Here is a 19,168-nt window from a genome sequence, read left to right as displayed (position 1 = left end):
CAACAACCAAGGAATACAATAGGGAGAAATATAATGAAGAAAAACTTTGGCATCCTTTCAGAAATGATACCCAAGGAATAAGGGAGGGATGGAGGAAAAGAGGCAGTCAGGAAATAAATAGCAAGCAAGTAAATATGGAGTCTGAGGATGATATCACCAAAGAGGCAGATAGCCCAGATCTGGGAAAATAATTAGAATGCGATATGGAAATTACACCAATTGAGGATGAATGGAGGACCCAGATCTCTAGTAGCTTGTGGAAAGAGAGAGAATGTATCTGTAGAGTATGGTCGAGTAGTGGAGGAAATAGGGGATAGAAGCAATCTCACCAGAACAAGTAGATCGAATCCAACACCTTTATCTCATGCGAGAAGAGGTGAAACTTTGAGGGTTGAAGAGAATACATGTGGAGATAGGAGATATGAGAATCAACGTGGTCAAATATTAGCTTCATCTGAAGCCAAAGTAGCCTAGACGAAAAATAGGAAGGAAGTCAAACAATGTATCCTTACAGGGTCTATGAGTGATTTTGATTAATTCAAGTAAGATCATAGCTCTTAGCTCACCCCCTAACCCCCCTAGTTAGAAATGAAAATAATCACTTGGAATGCTATAGGCATGAATAACATTTGAAGAAAAAAATTGGTAAAGGAAAAGATGAAGATGGAAAAACCATTTTTATATTCATCCAAGAAACTAAATATACAATATATAAGATGAAATAAATAAATAGGAAGTTGGGAAGAAATTTTGATTATTTAGATGTGGAGTCTCAGAATAATGAGGGAGGGATAGTAACCTGATGGAATCCTCAGGTACTAAACCTGGTAATGGTTGAATCTATTAGATTATTCATCTCCCTAGAGCTATAGTTAATTGGGTATACGAGGACCATTTTGTTCACAAATATCTATGTGCCCTAGAGAGTTGAAGAGAAACTAGCTCTCATCCACGCCCTGGAAGATCTGAGGAGAAGGAATCCAAACCCACAGTGAATTGCAAGAGGAGACTTTAACATTCTCACCACACTAGCATAAAATAAGTGTGGTATGAGGAGGCTTGACAGAGACTCTAAAGCCTTCAGGAGCTTCATTAAGGATCAACAAGAGAGGTTTTTCACCTCAAGGAATAAGAGAGATGGAGATAAACAAGTGGCATGTATACTAGATCGTTTCTTACTCTCTAAAGAAATATTATTGCAGGATATGGATATTGAAGCAGCCATTCTTCCTAGTCGTGGTTTAGATAATTGGATGGTGGTACTACTAGTGGTAATGCTAGGAACCCATAAAAACTGACCTTTCAAATTTGAAGCCTTTTGGACAAACCACCCCTCCTTTATGGAAAATATCAATAAATGGCGATCTTAGACTCTTCCAATACAAGGCACCAATATGTTACAAATGAAAGAAATATTGAAATATATTAAGGATCAACTTAAAAGCTGGAATAAAAATGAGTTTTGTGATATCTTTCAAGCAAAAATGGAACTAGAAATCCAGATGGAGCACTTGCAAAGATCCCTAATAAAAAGGGATATACAGAGGAAAATAAGGAATAGGAGCTTGAACTAATGAAGAAATGGGAAGATAGATACTTGCAGGAAGAAACTTTATGGAAGAAAAATAAAAAATCATGTGGCTACAGGAAGGGTGAAAAAATACAAAGTTCTTCCATAGATCAACTATAGCTCATAGAAATTCTAACAAAATACTTGGAATAAAGGATGCACAGGGGAAATCATGTGAGGCCCATAAATATATTGAGGAAATCCTAGTGCAAAACTTTCAAAAAATTGCAACTGAACCCTAGGTGGATTGATTTGTAGCGATCCATAAGATTGCAAGATATATTCCCAAGATACTCACAAAGGAGCATAATTAGAATTTAAATGAACCCATTTCAATGGAATAAGTTGCTCATGATGTTCAAGAGATTCCCAATAACAAATCTCCTGGTCCTAATGGATTTACCATAAACTTTTCTAAAGCATGCTAGGAGGTGGTAAAGCAATATGTCATTGAAGTAGTTGAAGATTCTTGAGATTCACAGACTGTCCTTAAAGCCTTAAATTCCATTTTTTAACCTTAATCCTAAAGGAAGAGACATCTAGTACCCCGATTAAGTTTATTCCTATTGCACTGTGTAACGTGATATACAAGATTATATCTAAGGTTGTGGTCAATCACCTTGAATTAATTCCTCCTATGTTGATTTTAGAGGAACAATTTGGCTTTGTGAAAGGTAGGCAGATTCTAGATAATATTATCCATGCCCATAAAATTATCCATTCCCTCAAAAAATTGAAGATGGTAGGAATGATCATTTAGATTTATCCAAGTATTTTGGCAAAGTTAGCTGGGAATATATGGAAGCAATCCTACAGGCTTTTGGTTTTGAGCAACATTGTATTAGATGGATTATGTCACTAGTGACTTCTCCAAGTTTTTCCATTTTAGTGAATGGAACCCCTACCAAACCATTCTTCCCTTCTTGAGGGATTTTTCAAGGGTGTCCTTTATCACCTTTATTCTTCAATATCATGATGGAAGCTCTTAGTATGGCCATAAAAGATGCCTCCAAGGAAGGGGATATCAAAGGTATTCAACCTCATGAAGGATTCCTAACTACAACCCACCAAAAGTTCGTCTATGACATTATTATTTATGGTATCACCATGGTAAAAGAAGCCAAGGTGTTTAAACACATTCTGGACTCATTCTACGAAGCCTCAAGTATGGAGATTGACTAGTAAAAATATATGCTTTTCTTCTTTAATACTCCCATAACTCTTCAAAGGAATTTAACTAACATCCTTGGGTTTCAAAGGAAGTGTCTTCTATCTAGACATTTGGATATCATCCAGATTTAAATAGGAACATAAAAAATTATAGATATAATCATAAACATAGAGATGAAGCAGAAAAACACTTCATTTCATTAATAGAAAAATATTGAACTATGCTTACAAACATAATGGAAATAAGATAGCTCGGGCGATGGTAACTTATCTCTGAGAAGCGATGTGGCTGCTACATGCCTCTGAGTTGAGTTACAATGAGGCTCAAGGGCTATTTTATTATTGAATAATAAGAGAAAACCCTAAACAACCAAAACCCTAACCTGAGGAGATGTAACACTAAGAGTTTATGGGCCCCGTTGGGGTTAGTTGGGCAACCAACTTCCCTGGGTCATAACTTGGTCATATTATCTTCGTTTGACACATATGATACGTCTTTGGAAATATCTCTTTAATGACTACAACCACTAATATAATTTGATTGGAAATCTCTTAGTGGTTTTTTTCCAAAAAATCGTCATTTAGGGCGTCAAAACAGCTCCAGAAGTTCGGTACCCGAAAAACTTCCAAAAATAGTTAATTGTGAAACAATTGAGGAAATGGATGAAACTAACTGGGGGGTCTAAGTGGAATAGGTGGGTGGCCACCAATATCCACCTAGATCATTCCTCCCCCCTTAGAAGAAATAGTCCCCATTGTGTGCAAAGCCTCCATGAGGTGAGGAAATTTTTGTTGAACCTGGTCCCTGTTGAACCACTTTCCCTAGTGAAGGAGTTTTCCTGCTTTGAAAAATCGATATACATGTATCCTTTGTTGTGTCTAGTAATGGTGGGAAGCATGGTCGAGGGCGTTCCACATTGAACGCTTAGTGCAAGCCAAGGAATGGGGGAGTGTTGTGCTCCAAAGCATTGTTTCCACCTTGGTAACGGTGTAAGGACCATATCAGAGTGGTCTGAGCTTCTGATGGGCTCTTGTAAGGTGTCATTTCTACAAATGCAATCAGACTTTGTCACCCACCTGAAACTTGTGTGGAACCCAATTTTGATCATTTCATTGCTTGTACTTGTCATTTTCCACAATGGAGCAACGATATATCGGCTCGTTGGGTAGAGGTGCTCCAGGAGTCAGATCGAATGAATGCTTGACCTAACAGTGCAACGGTACCCCTGTGGGTGAGGAGAAGATGTCCCTGTATTCTTTCATGACTGTATCCACCTACTTCTGTTGTGTGGAGGAGCCCTTCCTGGGGGCCATGGATGTGGCTACAATCTTCCCCTTACTTTGAGAGTGAACCAAAAAGAAAATAAATTTCCTAGTCTGGGAGATGATCTTGCTTCATTTCTTAGCAGAGATCAAAGAGGTAATGGTAGGTGGGGCTACCTCTGGTATTTTGTATAATGTATTTCCAAAATAAATAATCACAGAGAAAGGTCTAGACTCATATAAATAATTTCACTTCTGCAAGTATGGTTGTCCTAATAATACATTACAAACTTCGAGAGGAGAAACATCACACAATACCTCATCTGTGAAGGGCTTGATGCTGTAGGGAATTCAACACTACTGGCTGCCTCAGAGATATCATCCTCGGTGAAGCCACCCAATTTTTTATGATTGCGGGTGTGGTATGGTTAGTAGGCCCATCTGCTTCACGAACTCTACTGAAATGAGGTTGTTTTGGTTGTCTCTGTAGACAATGAATTGTAGCGATGAACACTTCACCCACATTTTTGAGTTGAAAAGATGCTCCCCCTCCTCTGGATCATCGGCCTCATTCTTCTAGATCATGGTGGTGGAAACAGTGGCCCTGGGCTTTGCATCAATAATCTAGTTCCCTTTTTCATTCCTCTTGTCAGGTTCTGACTCAGGGTTATAACATGCATCTGATTTTGAAACCTTGAACTTGGCCACCAGCAACTGCTTGGCCTGACACTCACTTGTTTTGTGAGTGGGGCTCTTACGAAACTCACACCACTTTCTTGTGTCCTTCTTTGACTTCGTGGTGGTATTATTTTCTTGCATCTTTGACGAGTTGTCTTGGATCTCCCCGCCTTGGCTTTGTCCTTTGTTCTTCAGATTCGTAGATCCAAAGTCTCGCTTCTTTTGTTTAAACTTCTGCTCAATATTGACAGCGTATTGGTATGCCATGCCAAGCGAGGAGATGTCCAGGAACTCTATCTCATCCTATATTTACCTGTTTAGGCAACCGTGGAATTTGAGTACCAAATGCTACTCAAAATCCTTGATACCCAACTTTGTACGAAGGGTATGAAAAATATTGGTAAACTTCGTCATGTCTTGGTCCCTTCCCTGTTGTAGCATGGTCCACTTTATGTATTTATCCTCATAGTTTCTAGCAGGGTAGTACTGCTCCTTGATGGCATCCCAGAATGAATTCCAAGTGGGTGCGGATGAAAACAGTGAAGTCGTACTTTCATCTTTCTTCTCGCAATAGGTTTCCCACCAGTCCTTGACGTGGGGGGTGGCTTTGAGAAGTGAAAAAGTGATATTTCCCCACTAGGAAAATCATGAAAATAAAATATCCTTCTGGCATATCTGACCATTTATCTTCGGCATCTGCATCTATTTGACCCTCGAATATGGGAATTTCAAAGCTAACTTGTACCTTAAAGGGTGTGGCGCTTCTAGAGTAGCTTCTGGAAGTAGATGCATCGCCCCGGGTAGCCGCTGAAGGATTTGGGAAACGTTGTCCATCATCGTGTTCCTTTGTTGCTCGAGGGCTTATTCGAGCAATATTTTGATAGGGTCTCCTTCTCCCTCATCTTTCTTTTCATCCACCATGGGAGGTCGTCGGTATTTGCGAGGCTGGTCTTACAAAGGTTTGACCAGTTCAAGCCCTAACTCCTTATATCCCGACCTCGTTGGGGACATGCAAATAAAAACAGAGAATGAGTAGACTGTTCTAATACCACTTATCAAAATTTAAATAGGAATGCAACAACATATAGATATAATCATAAACACAAAGATGCAGTAGAAAAACACTTCATTTCATTAATAGAAAAATATTGAACTATGCTTACAAACATAATCGAAATAAGATAGCTCGGGGATGATATCTTATCTCTGAGAAGAGATGTGGTGGCTACATGCCTATGAAATGAATTACAATGAGCTTCAAGGGCCTTTTTATTATTTAATGATAAGAGAAAACCCTAAACAACTAAAACCCTAACCCGAGCAGATGTAACACCAAGAGTTTATGGGCCTTGTTGGGTTAGTTGGGCATCCAACTTCCCAAGGTCGTAACTTGGTAATATTATATTTGTTTGATGCGTATGATACCTCATTGGAAATATCTCTCTAAGGAATACAACTTCTAACATGTTTTCCTTACCAATCGTTGAAGAAATTTTGCCAAAAAAATGTCGTTTAGGGCTTCAAAATGACTCTAGAAGTTTAGGAACCGAAAAACTTCCAAAAATAGTAAAATGTGCTACAATTAAGGAAATAGATGCAACTAACTAGAGGGTCTAGGTGGAATAGGCGGGTGGCCACCAATATCCACCTAGATCATCGATTGATAGACAAGTCTTGGAATAAATCAAATTGGGAAAGACTTGTATCTAATCTAGAAGAAGGAGTGAGACGTTGGACTTATAGAGTTCTGGATTTTGCTGGAAGGCTTGTCTTGACTAAGGTTGTGCTACAAGTAATCCTAGGATACATGTTATCGGTCCTCCCTACCCCAAAAGGAATCCTTCAAAAAACAAGTGAGGTCCAACGAAACTTTATATGGAAAGGAGTTGATGAAAAATGGAAATGGGAATTAGTAGCTTGGGAGAAGCTATGTAAACCAAAAATTTTGGGTGGGCCTTGGTTTACAAGACCTAGAAAGTGTCAATCGAGACTGTGGCACAAAGTTATGGTGGAGGTGGTTGAAAGAATAAACATCTCCATGGGCCATGTTATGGAAATAAAAATATGCACCCAAATGGAACCTACATGACTATATTTCTTTGTCGGGAACAGGTGAAGGGTTAGCAATTTAGAATCTAGCTTGGGGTAATAAGAATATTCTCCAACAGAAATTATTCTAGGAAATTCAAAATGGAAGGACATCATTGTTCTAGGAAGATGACTGGAATTAGCAACTGAGACTGAGCAATGAAGCAAGGTGCCTACTGCAAGTAGAATCTCAGCGACAAGGTCGAGTGTAGGTATACCAATATTGGGAAAAAGAAATAGATAATATGAAATGGATAATGTAGAAAATTTGGTAGATTCACAAGCTAATGTAATCTGTATTAGCTTGTCAATATGCAGGATTTTCTACATGGTATCAGAGCTGAGAACATTATACTAGAGGAGATTTCAAAGTTTTGAGTTTATGGGTTACAGGTGAAAGTCAAATTTGCAATACATGCTTCAGGATCGACATATGGTGTTCCATGGGTCGAGGATTTAGTATGCCTTGGAAGGTAGCTCAAATTTCATAGCCTGGAGGGACAGGATGGAGGTTGTGGTAGAGGAAAATGGCTTGAAGGAATTTGTTGAACAATAAATTCCTAAGCCAGTAGCTACTAATGCACAAAACTTATCTGAGTGGATTAAGTGTGTGGCGAAGGAAAGGTGGATAATTCTTGCGGGATTTCGAGATCATATTTTCTCAAGTCTCCATGGAAAGGAACCCCTGCATGCTATGTGGAAAACATTGATGGACTTGTATCAGAATAGCAATGATCATAGGAAGTTGCAATTGAAGGATAAACTTCGTAAAATCAAGATGGAGAAAGGTGAGACAATTCTGAAATACTTGACCAAGTTCACTCAATGTCAGGATGAACTTAGAAGTGTTGGAATCACGGTTTTCGAGGAGGATATGGTGAGCCTTGCTCTTCTTGGACTCCCAAAGAGTTGGCATAGTTATCAGAACTCTATCAATGGTTAGGAGAAGCTACCAGATTGGGAAAGATTTGGTTGGATTTGATGCAGGATGAGATTAGGATGAACACCAGGGATGGCTCTTGATCAAAGACTAATGATGAAGATAATTGTGCCTTAACGATTAAGGGGAGGAAGGGGAAAGGTAAAATTTCACATTCCAAATAATATTCTTATCATGGAGGTAAGAACAAGGACATGACGAAAGTTAAATTCTTTCATTGTCACAAGATGGGACACTTTGTTACAAATTGTCCATTGAAGAAGTCGAAGGAGAAGTCCTCAGGAGGAGCAGTGGGTGAGGCTTTGGCCTCCCAATTTGAATTTGACTTTTCCCTCATTACATGCATGGTGTCTTCAATGATGGGAAGTGTCTAGTACTTAGACATTGGAGCTTCATTCCACATGAATGGTGACAAAGATTTATTGAGTGAACTATAGGAGAAAGATCTCAAGATGCATATCGAGATGGGTGATCACGGTAAGTATAGTGTTACTGGTGTGGGCATTATTACATTTCAGAGGGAGCATGCGACTCCACTCACCTTGAAGAATGTTATACATGTGCCCGAATTGATGAAGAACTTGGTATCCATTTCCATGCTTGAGGATAGAGGCTATGATGTGATCTTTTTAAAAGGAAAGGTGTTCCTTCGACACATAGCCATAGGTCAAGTAAAGAAGATAGGGATTCGAGTTTAGAATATCTATAAGATAGAGTTAGAGGATTATGTTGCTTTGAGTTCAAAAGCATAAAATATGTTGAGCCGAGACGTTGTCAAGTTGTGGCACAAGAGATTGGGCCACTTGCATCATGGGGCTTTGAGGATATTGCAACAGATATCTACCGGTCTTTGCAAAGGTACGCTTGAGCAAGTTGATACATGAAAAGGTTGTACTTTGGTAAAATACACGAAGTCTTCCTTTGGAGATAGAGACAATCGACCAGAGTTTATTCTAGAGAGAGTCCATTCAGATGTGTGTGGACAATTCTCGACAACATCCATGGCCAAACATAGGTATTGTGTTATATTTTTTTATGAATATTGTCATAAATGTTGGGTAATTTTTATGCAAACAAATGATCAAACTTTCACAAAGTTTTGTGAGTTCAAAGCATTGGTAGAGAAAGAGTATGGAAAGAAGGTTAAATTTGTATAGAGTGATAACAGTGGTGCGTATGTCTCCAATGAGTTTAATAACTTTTGTGCAGTGGAAGGGATTAAATGAGAGTTGAGGGCACCCCATAACCCTCAACAGCATGGGGTTGCCGAGAGGAAGAAAAAGAGCATATTAGGGGCAGAAAGGGCGATGTTGCATGATCAGGGCCTACCACTACACTTGTGGGCTGAGGCATGCAACGCAACGATTTATGTTCAGAACCATAGCCCACATCAGATACTTGAGATGAAGACACTAGAGGAGGCTTATTCTAGTAAGAGGCCATATGTTGGTCACTTCGGTATTTTCAGGTCATCATTTTATTGCCATGTGACCAAAGATGCATGGAAGAAGCTTGAACCAACAACAAAGTTTGGGATATTTGTGGGGTAGACTAATACAACCCACAACTATTGGGTGTACATGCTGACCAGTCGAATGGTAGTGGTTCATAGGGATATCAGGTTCGATGAGGAGAAGGCCATGTGAGTATCCCTTGAGAGGGAGCTTGAGCTACAGGAAGATGAGGAGATTTTAGCTCCTAAGGTTAAGGGACCTCAGATTGATGTGGAGCAACCACATGCAAAGGTTCATAGAGTGGAGGCATCCACTCAGGCAGAGTCTTCTAGAGAGGGAAGAAAGTGCACTAGAGAGGTTGACTGATTGTTGGATGATGCATGGGAGAATGTGGGAGCACCCTCTTCTTAGCGCAGAAAAAGGAGGTCACCAAATAGGTACACTGGATAGATGGCACTTATGGGTGCATGTGTTATGAAAAAGCCATCTTCCTTTCAGGAAGCAGTGCAATAGCCAATTTGGGTTGATGCAATGGTTGAGGAGTATGACTCCATAGTTTGAAATAATGTTTGGGATGTGGTCCCAAGAACGGAGGACAAGTCAGTTGTGAGATCCCGTTAGATTTACAAGGTAAAGCAAGCTGCAAATGGTAGTGTGGAGAAGCATAAGGCAATATTTGTGGCCCATGGCTTTTCACAGGTAGAGGGTATTGACTCTGATGAGACCTTTTCTCCTATTTCAAGGTACTCATCAATTAGATCTACTTTGGCACCATCAGCATAGATGGGTTGGAAGATCCATTAGATGGATGTGAAGACTGCCTTCCTCAATTACATGATTGACGAAGAGGTGTACATAGAGCAACCCAAAGGTTTTTAAGCCTTGGACCATGATTCACATGTGTACCAACTCAAGAGAGCATTGTATGGGCTGAAGCAGGCACCCTGTGCTTGGTACACCGGGATAGATAGCTAATTCACTGGTTGGGCTTCACGAAGAGTGAAGCAGATGCGAACTTGTATCACATAGTGGTGGAAGGTAAGTTGTTGATTATTGTACTTTATGTAGATGATGTTATACAGACAGGTGATGTGAATCTCATCAAATCTTGCAAGGAGGAACTTGCAATAGAGTTTGAGATGAAGGACATGGGGCTCATGCATTACTTTCTTGGCATGGAGGTATGGCATGGAGATGGGGAGTTGTTTGTATCTTAGGGAAAGTATGCCAACGAGATACTCAGGAGATTCTGCATGGAGAGCAGTAAACACATGGAGACTCATCTAGCTGGTAACTGGAGGAAGGAGGATGCTACCTTAGGGGAAGTAGTGGAAGCTATTATTTATAGGGAGCTTATGGGTTCACTCATGTACTTGTTGAACACAAAACCAAATATGTGCTATGTAGTTAACCAGCTTAGTCAAGCGATGGTTAGGACTACCAAGCTGTATTGGAAGCTGTCAAAGAATGTATTAAGATACCTCAGAGGTAATAATCAGTTTGGGTTATGGTACAGATGGACAAAGGGAGTGAAGCTGGAAGGCTTCACCAATGCAGATTGGGCAGGGAGTCCATCTGATTGGAAGAGCACATTAGGAGGGATATTCAGTATTGGTCAGCAACATTTTCTTCGTACAACGGGAAACAAAGATCAGTTGCACTCAGCCTGGCATAGGCATAGTACATGGCTGCAAGACAGGAAAAATGTGAGGCTATTTGGATGAGGAAGATCCTAGTTGGTTTGTTTGGTCAGCAGATGGATCTGACAATGATTTATTGTGATAATCAAAGTTGTATCAAACTCTATGAAAATCCAGTCTTTCATGATCGGTCCAAACATATTGATATTCAGTATCATCATCTTAGAGATTGTGTATTGAGGTGGATCGTGTTGTTAGATTACATTCCCATGGATGAGAAAGATGTTGACATCTTGACAAAGACATTGTCAAGATGTAAATTCAAGTTTCACAGAGACAGGACTAGGGTAGTTGATAATCCCTTTCTTGTTGAGAAATGGAAACAAGAAATTCTAGTTTAATTTTTCGTTGAATTAAATTTGAATTCTATTCTCATAGCAACTTAAAAATAGTTAATTAAGTTTATTAAACTTACATAAATTATGAAATTCGAGTTGGAAGTATTTAGGCCATCATGTGCATGTTCTCCCTACTTTGTAGGATTCAAGTATGAGTTAATTGTGAGTTGTAAAATAGAAGACTCAGTTTCATGAGTCAATTCAGTTAAATTAGTTCTCAAACTAATTGAGAGAACTAATAGTGAGTTAACTGTCAGTGGTGTCACTAATGAACTCCAGCAATGCTACTCTAGTTAACTAAATATTTACTCATCAGAAACTCATGCATGTCGATTCTGAGAAAGACCCAGTTGAGACTATAGTGCAGGGAAAATGTGCTATTTGTTTCATATTTTTCTGAGTTGCAATGACAGTGCATGCATTCAGGACTGACCCTTGAGGAATTGCACAATTTTTAGAGGATTTATTTCCCTTTAAATACAAGCTATCCTCCATAGGAATTATGCATTTGAATAGAGACTTGGAGAGCTTGTGAAGAGACTAAGCTTCGGCCTTGAGCTTTCTTATGAGTTGGAGATTGAATTTGCTGAGTGTTGGGATTTTTCTAGAGAGAACAAGCATTCTAATTTCATCTTGATTTTCTGGATTAATACAAAATAGATAGTGGGGTTTTGAGTTGTGGCTTTCCTCAGATATTTAATGTGTTATGTGCCTTTGATTCTCTTCCTCTATTGATTATTTTTATCTCCATGTTTATGGGCTTCTGTTGTAAAGAGTAGAAGTAGATTCTTGTCTCTTGCATTAGAAAATTGCATTAGCTTATGAATCTACAAGATTTTCTATAGATAAGATGGTGTCCGGATCTTTTCTAAAGCTCCAACGAGATGGATGTAGTATCTATGGAATTGATGGAAGAACTAAACAAAATACATATTCTATATGCAAATGAAAAAGACCAACTGAGATAGGGAAACAAACATGGGGGTGAGTTTAATCTCAAAGAGGCTAGATTCTACTAGTGAAGCAGAAACCAGTATAGAAAAGGGTTTTTACCTCATAACAATGGCCCAATATTAAAACTTTCCTTTGGCTAGTGCAGCACAAGGAGGTACTAACATGGGAAAATATAATTAAGAGAGGCTTCATAGGACCATCTTGGTGCTATCTCTGTGAAATAAAGGAGGAGAATCTAAATCAACTACTAAATTATTGTCGATATACCTTTGTTATTTGAGATTATATAGCTACCTTATTTAGGAAAACTGATAGAACAAGAAATAACATTCAAGAAATGATAAACAAATGGAGAGAGAACATTAAAAAAAATGAGATGGTAAATCTTACCTGGTGCTTAGCCCCCAGCTTCGTGATTTGGGCTATGTGGAAGGAGCGCAATCATTGAATCTTTAAAAACAAGAAGATGCTAGCGGAAAACTTGATAGATGGGATTCAAAAGTTAAGGGGAAAGGTGATAAGTCACATAATTATGCCTTTGGAAGAGAAACCGACTACCAAGGAGGAAAGGATTCTAAAATTGTTACAACTGGATAATCTGAGTGTTCAGATGGTGTGGAACAAAGAACCTTAGTTAGACATGTTCTCTAAAATCTAGTTCCCTCTGCCCCAGAGGTTTCTCAAGTTGAACTTCAATGGGGCTTCAAAAGGTAACCCAGGGAATTTCAAAGGAGGGGGAGTAATCAGAGATTGTAAAGGTAAGATTCATAGAGTGTTTTTCTCCAATCTTACACAAGCTATCAACACTGTCTTGGAATTCCACGCTGTGGAGCAGGGAATGAAAATTTTGGTGTGTGAGAAACTACTTAATGTCATAATATATGGGGATTCTAGGATCACAATATAAGCAAAAAGAAGGTTACAATGTGGGTCTTAGCTCAATAAAAACACAAATCATTGGCACCTGGCTCAGCTGACCCAACAAATCAAACAACACCTAACTGTCTTAGTTGATGTCGAGTCTAATTCGGTGAGATGATCTGCTAATGCAATGGCTGACAAGCTAGCTAACGTAGGGACTATTAGCTCTAGAACAGATGAGGACATGGCATGGGAATAATTTCGAAAAGGGAAATTGAAAGAGGATTGCCGGAATCTAGCAGAAAAGAGCTATTCAATAACAAGAAAAGTGAATGATGGCAAAGAGCGGAGCCTGAGATAGGACAAGAGGACACATGATGGATTGATTAATTAGAAATTGTATCATGCAAGGAAAGTGGTGAATAACAAGAGAAAATGTGATAGGCACGTGGAGAAGCTGCATGAGAAATCTAAAGGATGAAGGTGATGGTGATGCAAAATCTTGGATGGGCTCCAATTATGAAAAGTGGTATGTAATTCAAGAATTCATAATGAATAATGAATAAATTCATAAGGAGGTGAGAGGAATTAACGATCTTGTCATATCGATAGACAATAACGAATGAGGGGAATGAAAATTGGAGGATGCTTCAAGGTGGGAAACTCTTCACCTGTAGAGTAGGTAAGATCAGTACTGTCATAGAGAATGTGATAAAAATTATGGAAATGCACGACACGTAAATCCCTTAGTGTGACAAAGTTTTAAATCCTTGAGTGGATGCTCACTATAGTCTACTCTGCTGGGAAGCCTGGAAGGCCAATAGAAATCAGGAGATAACATCGGTCCCTTTTGGGTCATTAAGGGAAATTATGTTAAGAGACAAAAGGATGGGGAGAGTTAAGTACTCTATAGGAAAACCGAGAGAGGGGAAACATGGAGAAGGGAGCTGTAAGAGAACTTGCATGGAGCCTACTGCTAAGGAGGGAGCATGTGCATTCTACACTATTGTTCTAGAGACATGAAATGTAGTGGTAAAGGCATGAGAAAGGGAAGTCCACAAGTAGAAGGTGTCCATTCCCAATAGTTAGATAGAGGAGGAAGTCGATTGGATCATTGATATAGGGACCACTTGAACTAGAGAGACCATGTATCATCGTACTTTGGAAATGATTTGGAATTTGAAAACCTTAATGGGGAAATTGCAAGTTTAAAGTGGAAAATTTAATGAGAATCTCCAGGCAGAAAAGGTGAACTAGTTAGGGGCAATCAACCATCATATTGGATGGTTTAAGAAGGTTCTAAAGATTTTGGTTAATATAGAGAATCCGTACCAGGGAAAAATTGATAATCTACATGATATGTTTCGCCTCTATTTTCAGTATGTTGACAAAATTGATATCACTCCTCGGGACGTGAAGGGAAAGGCAGTGAAGCTAAAGAGGGCCAAAGAGGTAACTTTAGGGGTGTCAGGATCTTCTTCTACATAGGATCTTGTTATTTCTCCTGCAGACGCAACACCTAGTGATGGAGCGAATGAATGAGGTCCTAGTTGACTTAGTCTTAGTACACTTGTTTTATATGCTTTCAGGCTATATAGGTATAGCAGATAATTAAAATAAGCTAGGTTCTTCTAATAGATCTAGGTCAAGGTCTAACAATTGGAAGTATAAGAGACAGGTTCCTGATATTATTAGTCATAGGAAGTTTTTCTTTCAAGCATCAAACAAAAGAGCTTAATGGGAAATTTAACCAAGGATGATATCAAAAAAAATTATTTTTACAATTATTCTAGTTTGGTTGGTTTTGAGTGTGGCGACCACTTGTCTTTTTCTATTTTGATATGGTTAAAGTAATATAAGTTTCTACTACTAGCTTAAAATAATAATAATAAGAATAAGAATAAGAATAATAGAGAAAAATATGTAAAACCATAAATAAAATACTTCAATTTCCATCTTAATTTTAAATCAAATTAATATAGAGTATTACGAGAGTTTTTCCGGCGTAAATCACATGATATTTCATTTGTTGATGCGTTTCGAACCAACCAGTGTGGTTCATCGTCAGGACAAGTTGAAGAATCAAATCAAGCTTTGCATGTTAAATAGTCAGAGCAGAACCTCCAAGGGTTATAATTCTTGACCAGGCAACGACTATATTGACCAACGACTAAATTTGACTGGGATTAGTTAGTTGAACCAGGGGCATAAAAATAGGTTAATTTAATATATTAAACTGGAAATTAGTTATATTAAGTTAGAGGGACATATGACTTCATCTTTTATATATATATATATATATATATATATATATATATATATATATATATATATATATATATATATAGTAATTTTAAATGGTTATTAAGTTAATTGTTAGTTATAAAAGGTGTTAATTATTTAATAAATATATATACAAATATAAATATTAGAATAAGTCAAGAGTTAGAAAGAATAAGATTATAATATTTTAAATATTCATATTAAATTAATTGTTTATCTAATTGTTAAATTAATCTAGAGGATTTTTTTAACTATTTAATAAATTATCTAGATTTAATTATTTGTTTATATGAATATACCTAAAGGTTTTAACTTTATAAAATTATATATATATATATATATATATATATATATATATATATATAGTAAAATTAATTAATTTTATTAAGATAATAGTTAGTTATAAAAGGTATTAATAGTTTAAAAATAATAATGTTAGAATAAGTCAAGGGTTGGAAAGAATAAAAATATTTTAAATATAGAGTAATAAAGTAATTGAGGATATATGTAATTCCTTTACTATTTAATATGAAGTTGGATAATTGCATGTAAAAATAATCTTATTGATATTAATTATTCTATGTTTAATTCACATATAATAATTCAAAAATATATATTAATAACAAAAAGAATATTTGAATTTAGGCTTTTGTGATCCATATTATGAAAAGTAAGAAACAATTCTATAAAAATCACATCATGAGAGTTTTATATCAACTTTATATAGAGAAAAATAAAGTAATTTAAATTAAAAATTTTCACATACTTTCACTTTTCATTGTGAGGGAGATGGGTAATTTATTCCATTATTAATATGAGTTCATATATAATATTTAAAAAATATAAATAACAATTTTTTTTAATGTGATTTATAAATAGAATATCTCAATATGCATGTTCAGTAAAATATTTTAACTATCATATATATAATGGATTCTTTCTAATTCAAAGTATATAAGATATTTGTAATTCCTTCAATGTTTAATATGGAGTTAGACATGTAACATTTAAAAAAATATTAATATAAAACAAGTGGACTTTTCATAGTTAAACATTTTATTGGTGTGTTTTTAGAAATGAGCATAGATCCATCTTAATTTCAGATCTACTAAAAGTTGAGAAGAATCAAATTTCTCAAACTGAAAATATTTTCTCAAATTTTACACTTAAAATTTGTTTTAGATCTTAAGAGATTTAACCTCTCAATACTTGATAGATCCAAAATTAATATAAATCTATACTACTAATAATTTAATTTCAATAACATTTATTTCATCTCCGACCCACCCTCTTTTTAATATTAAATCATTTTTATTTATATAATATATTAACATCCATAAGTATGAATGATATTTTTATATATGTAAATGTATTTTATTTGAAAGTATGTTGGACCAACTTGTAAACTAAAGGATAAGATGAAACAAAAATAAAATTTGTATAACCAGCATAGTTTTGTTAAATTAATTGTGCTCTTGATATGGTGAATCCAAATTTATTATTTTATAACAAAATAAAAATAACCCTATAAAAATTAAATAAAAGAAATGCCCTTGGTATTGACCCATGGTTTTAAAAATCAATAGTATTGACCCATGGATTTCATGTGGACTATAACCTATTTTAGCCTAGATCCATCTTAGTTTGATGTTAAATATATATACATAATTAGCTATAGAAAAATGATGTTGATTCCATGTAGCCTGTAAGGGTAAACTTTTTTATGGATATGATCACATTACTCAACTATAAAGTTCCTACGGGTGAGTGGGAATATTGAATAAAATGTAATATATTTAGGCCACTTTTTATTGGGTGGTCATGGTAATAAATATTGATTACATTTTAAACATTATCTCCCCTCAACACCTCCACTTATTATTGTATTTTTTCTTTATATTTGAAGTTTAAAAGTAAACAAACTCAACTATAAAATTAGTAGGTGTGAGGGGGAATATTGAATAAAATGTAATATTTAGGTCACACTTTTTATTGGGTGTGCGTGGTAATAAATATTGGGTAACATATAATATTTTAATATTACATTTTATCCAAGATTTCAACTCATGCGATTCACTTTTTATGAAAAAATTCTTTATATTTGAGGTTTATAAGTAAACTTAACTCCTATGTAAAAATTTGATCTGAATATGGTAAAGGTGTTGTACTTTTTAACATTTTGACTCAATAAAAAGCATAAAATTAATAATTATATCTTTAATTATATTATAATTAATTATAAATAATAATTAAACCAACCTAGATCTATCTTAACCTCAAATCTACCAAGTGTCCATAGGGATCAAATTTTTTGAGATGCAAATCTATTTTAAAGTGAAAAGAGATTTGATCTCTCCCAAGGCTTGGTAGATCTAGAGTTAATATGGATCTAGGTTGGTTTAATACAAATAGTTCTCACAAACAATATTCTTTTATTAGTGTTACCTAGTATATCTTTCAATGCGATGATGTGATTTGTTTTCTTGAAACAAAGTTTTTTTTTTTTTTTATTATAATGATTTTTTTTATTATAATTTAATAAGATAGAGTGTAGATTTATATTAAGTTTAGATTAACTAAGAGATAAAAATCACATTGTTGAGAAAGAAATTTAATTTAAAGTGAAAATCTTGAAAACAAATTGTATTTCTATAGATTTGATGTGATGCTATTGACATATGATAAATTTGAAGTTGAGTTTATATATATATATATATATAAACAAACACATACACCATATGGCAACTTTGGAAACTCTATGGTGAGCATAAAAAAATTATTTTTTCTTCTTAACACACTAATAAAAATTTTAAACATGAGAATTTTTATTAATATAATATATACATTGTTGACATCCAAAATTTTTTAGTCAACATAGCATTGAAATATTTTACATAACATGCTATTAAATATTTTATTTATGATCCGAATTGTCCACGTTAAAATATTTTTTATTATTATTAGTATATTAAGAAGTAAAAAACATATATCCATTGGAATGTGTGTGTGTGTTTTGAAACATTTTACTCAATGTAAATATTGAAATATTTTATTTACCAGCCTAGATCGATTTTAACTTTCGATCTCTCAAACACCGAGAGGGATCAAATTTGTCGAGGTGTAGACCTCTTTTTTGAGTGCAAAAAGTGAGGAAAGGTTTGCACCTCGAAAGATTTGATCCCTCTCAGTGCTTGATAGATCTAGAATTAAAATGGATCTAGGTTGGTTTGTTGAGATGATAAATATTGTTAATAACTTTAATGATGAAAATTGATGAAATACAAATTTTGAATGCAAAGTGACAATGTAATAGTGTTGAATGATAGAAAATTTGAATAATAAGAATGTAGTCTTTTATATTGATTATATGAAAATGACAATTGAAATTGTAAACCATTTAAATATTTAGTTGGATATGTTGTAGTAAACATCATACCTTGTCTCTCTTTCTCTCCAATATTAATAAGTTGAATTACTATAACACAAAAATCAATGTACTATTCCGATATTCTTTTTTGCTCACACTGAAATCAATGCATCTAGTGCAAAAAATCAAATAAGATTAGAAAACAACTTCTACATTGAAATCAATGCATTTAATGCAAGAAATCAAATAAGATTAGAAATCAACGTCTACACTCAAATCAATGCATCTAGTGCAAGCAAGTAAGAAAATAGGATTAGAAACCAACATCTACACTGAAATTAGCACATTTAGTGCAAGAAATTAAATATGATTAGAAATCACCGTCTATAGTGAAATCAATGCATTGAGTGAAAGCAATCAAATAGGATTAGAAATCATCTACATTAAAATCAATGCATCTAGTGCAAGCAATCAAATAGGATTATAAATCACCATCTAAACT

The sequence above is a fragment of the Pinus tabuliformis genome, chromosome 8 (assembly GCF_031772625.1).
Source record: "Pinus tabuliformis cultivar Carrire ecotype Pingquan chromosome 8, CPIR1, whole genome shotgun sequence".
NCBI lineage: Eukaryota > Viridiplantae > Streptophyta > Pinopsida > Pinales > Pinaceae > Pinus > Pinus tabuliformis.
The sequence above is the reverse complement of the archived record's forward strand: the minus strand, read 5'-3'. Positions refer to the sequence as shown.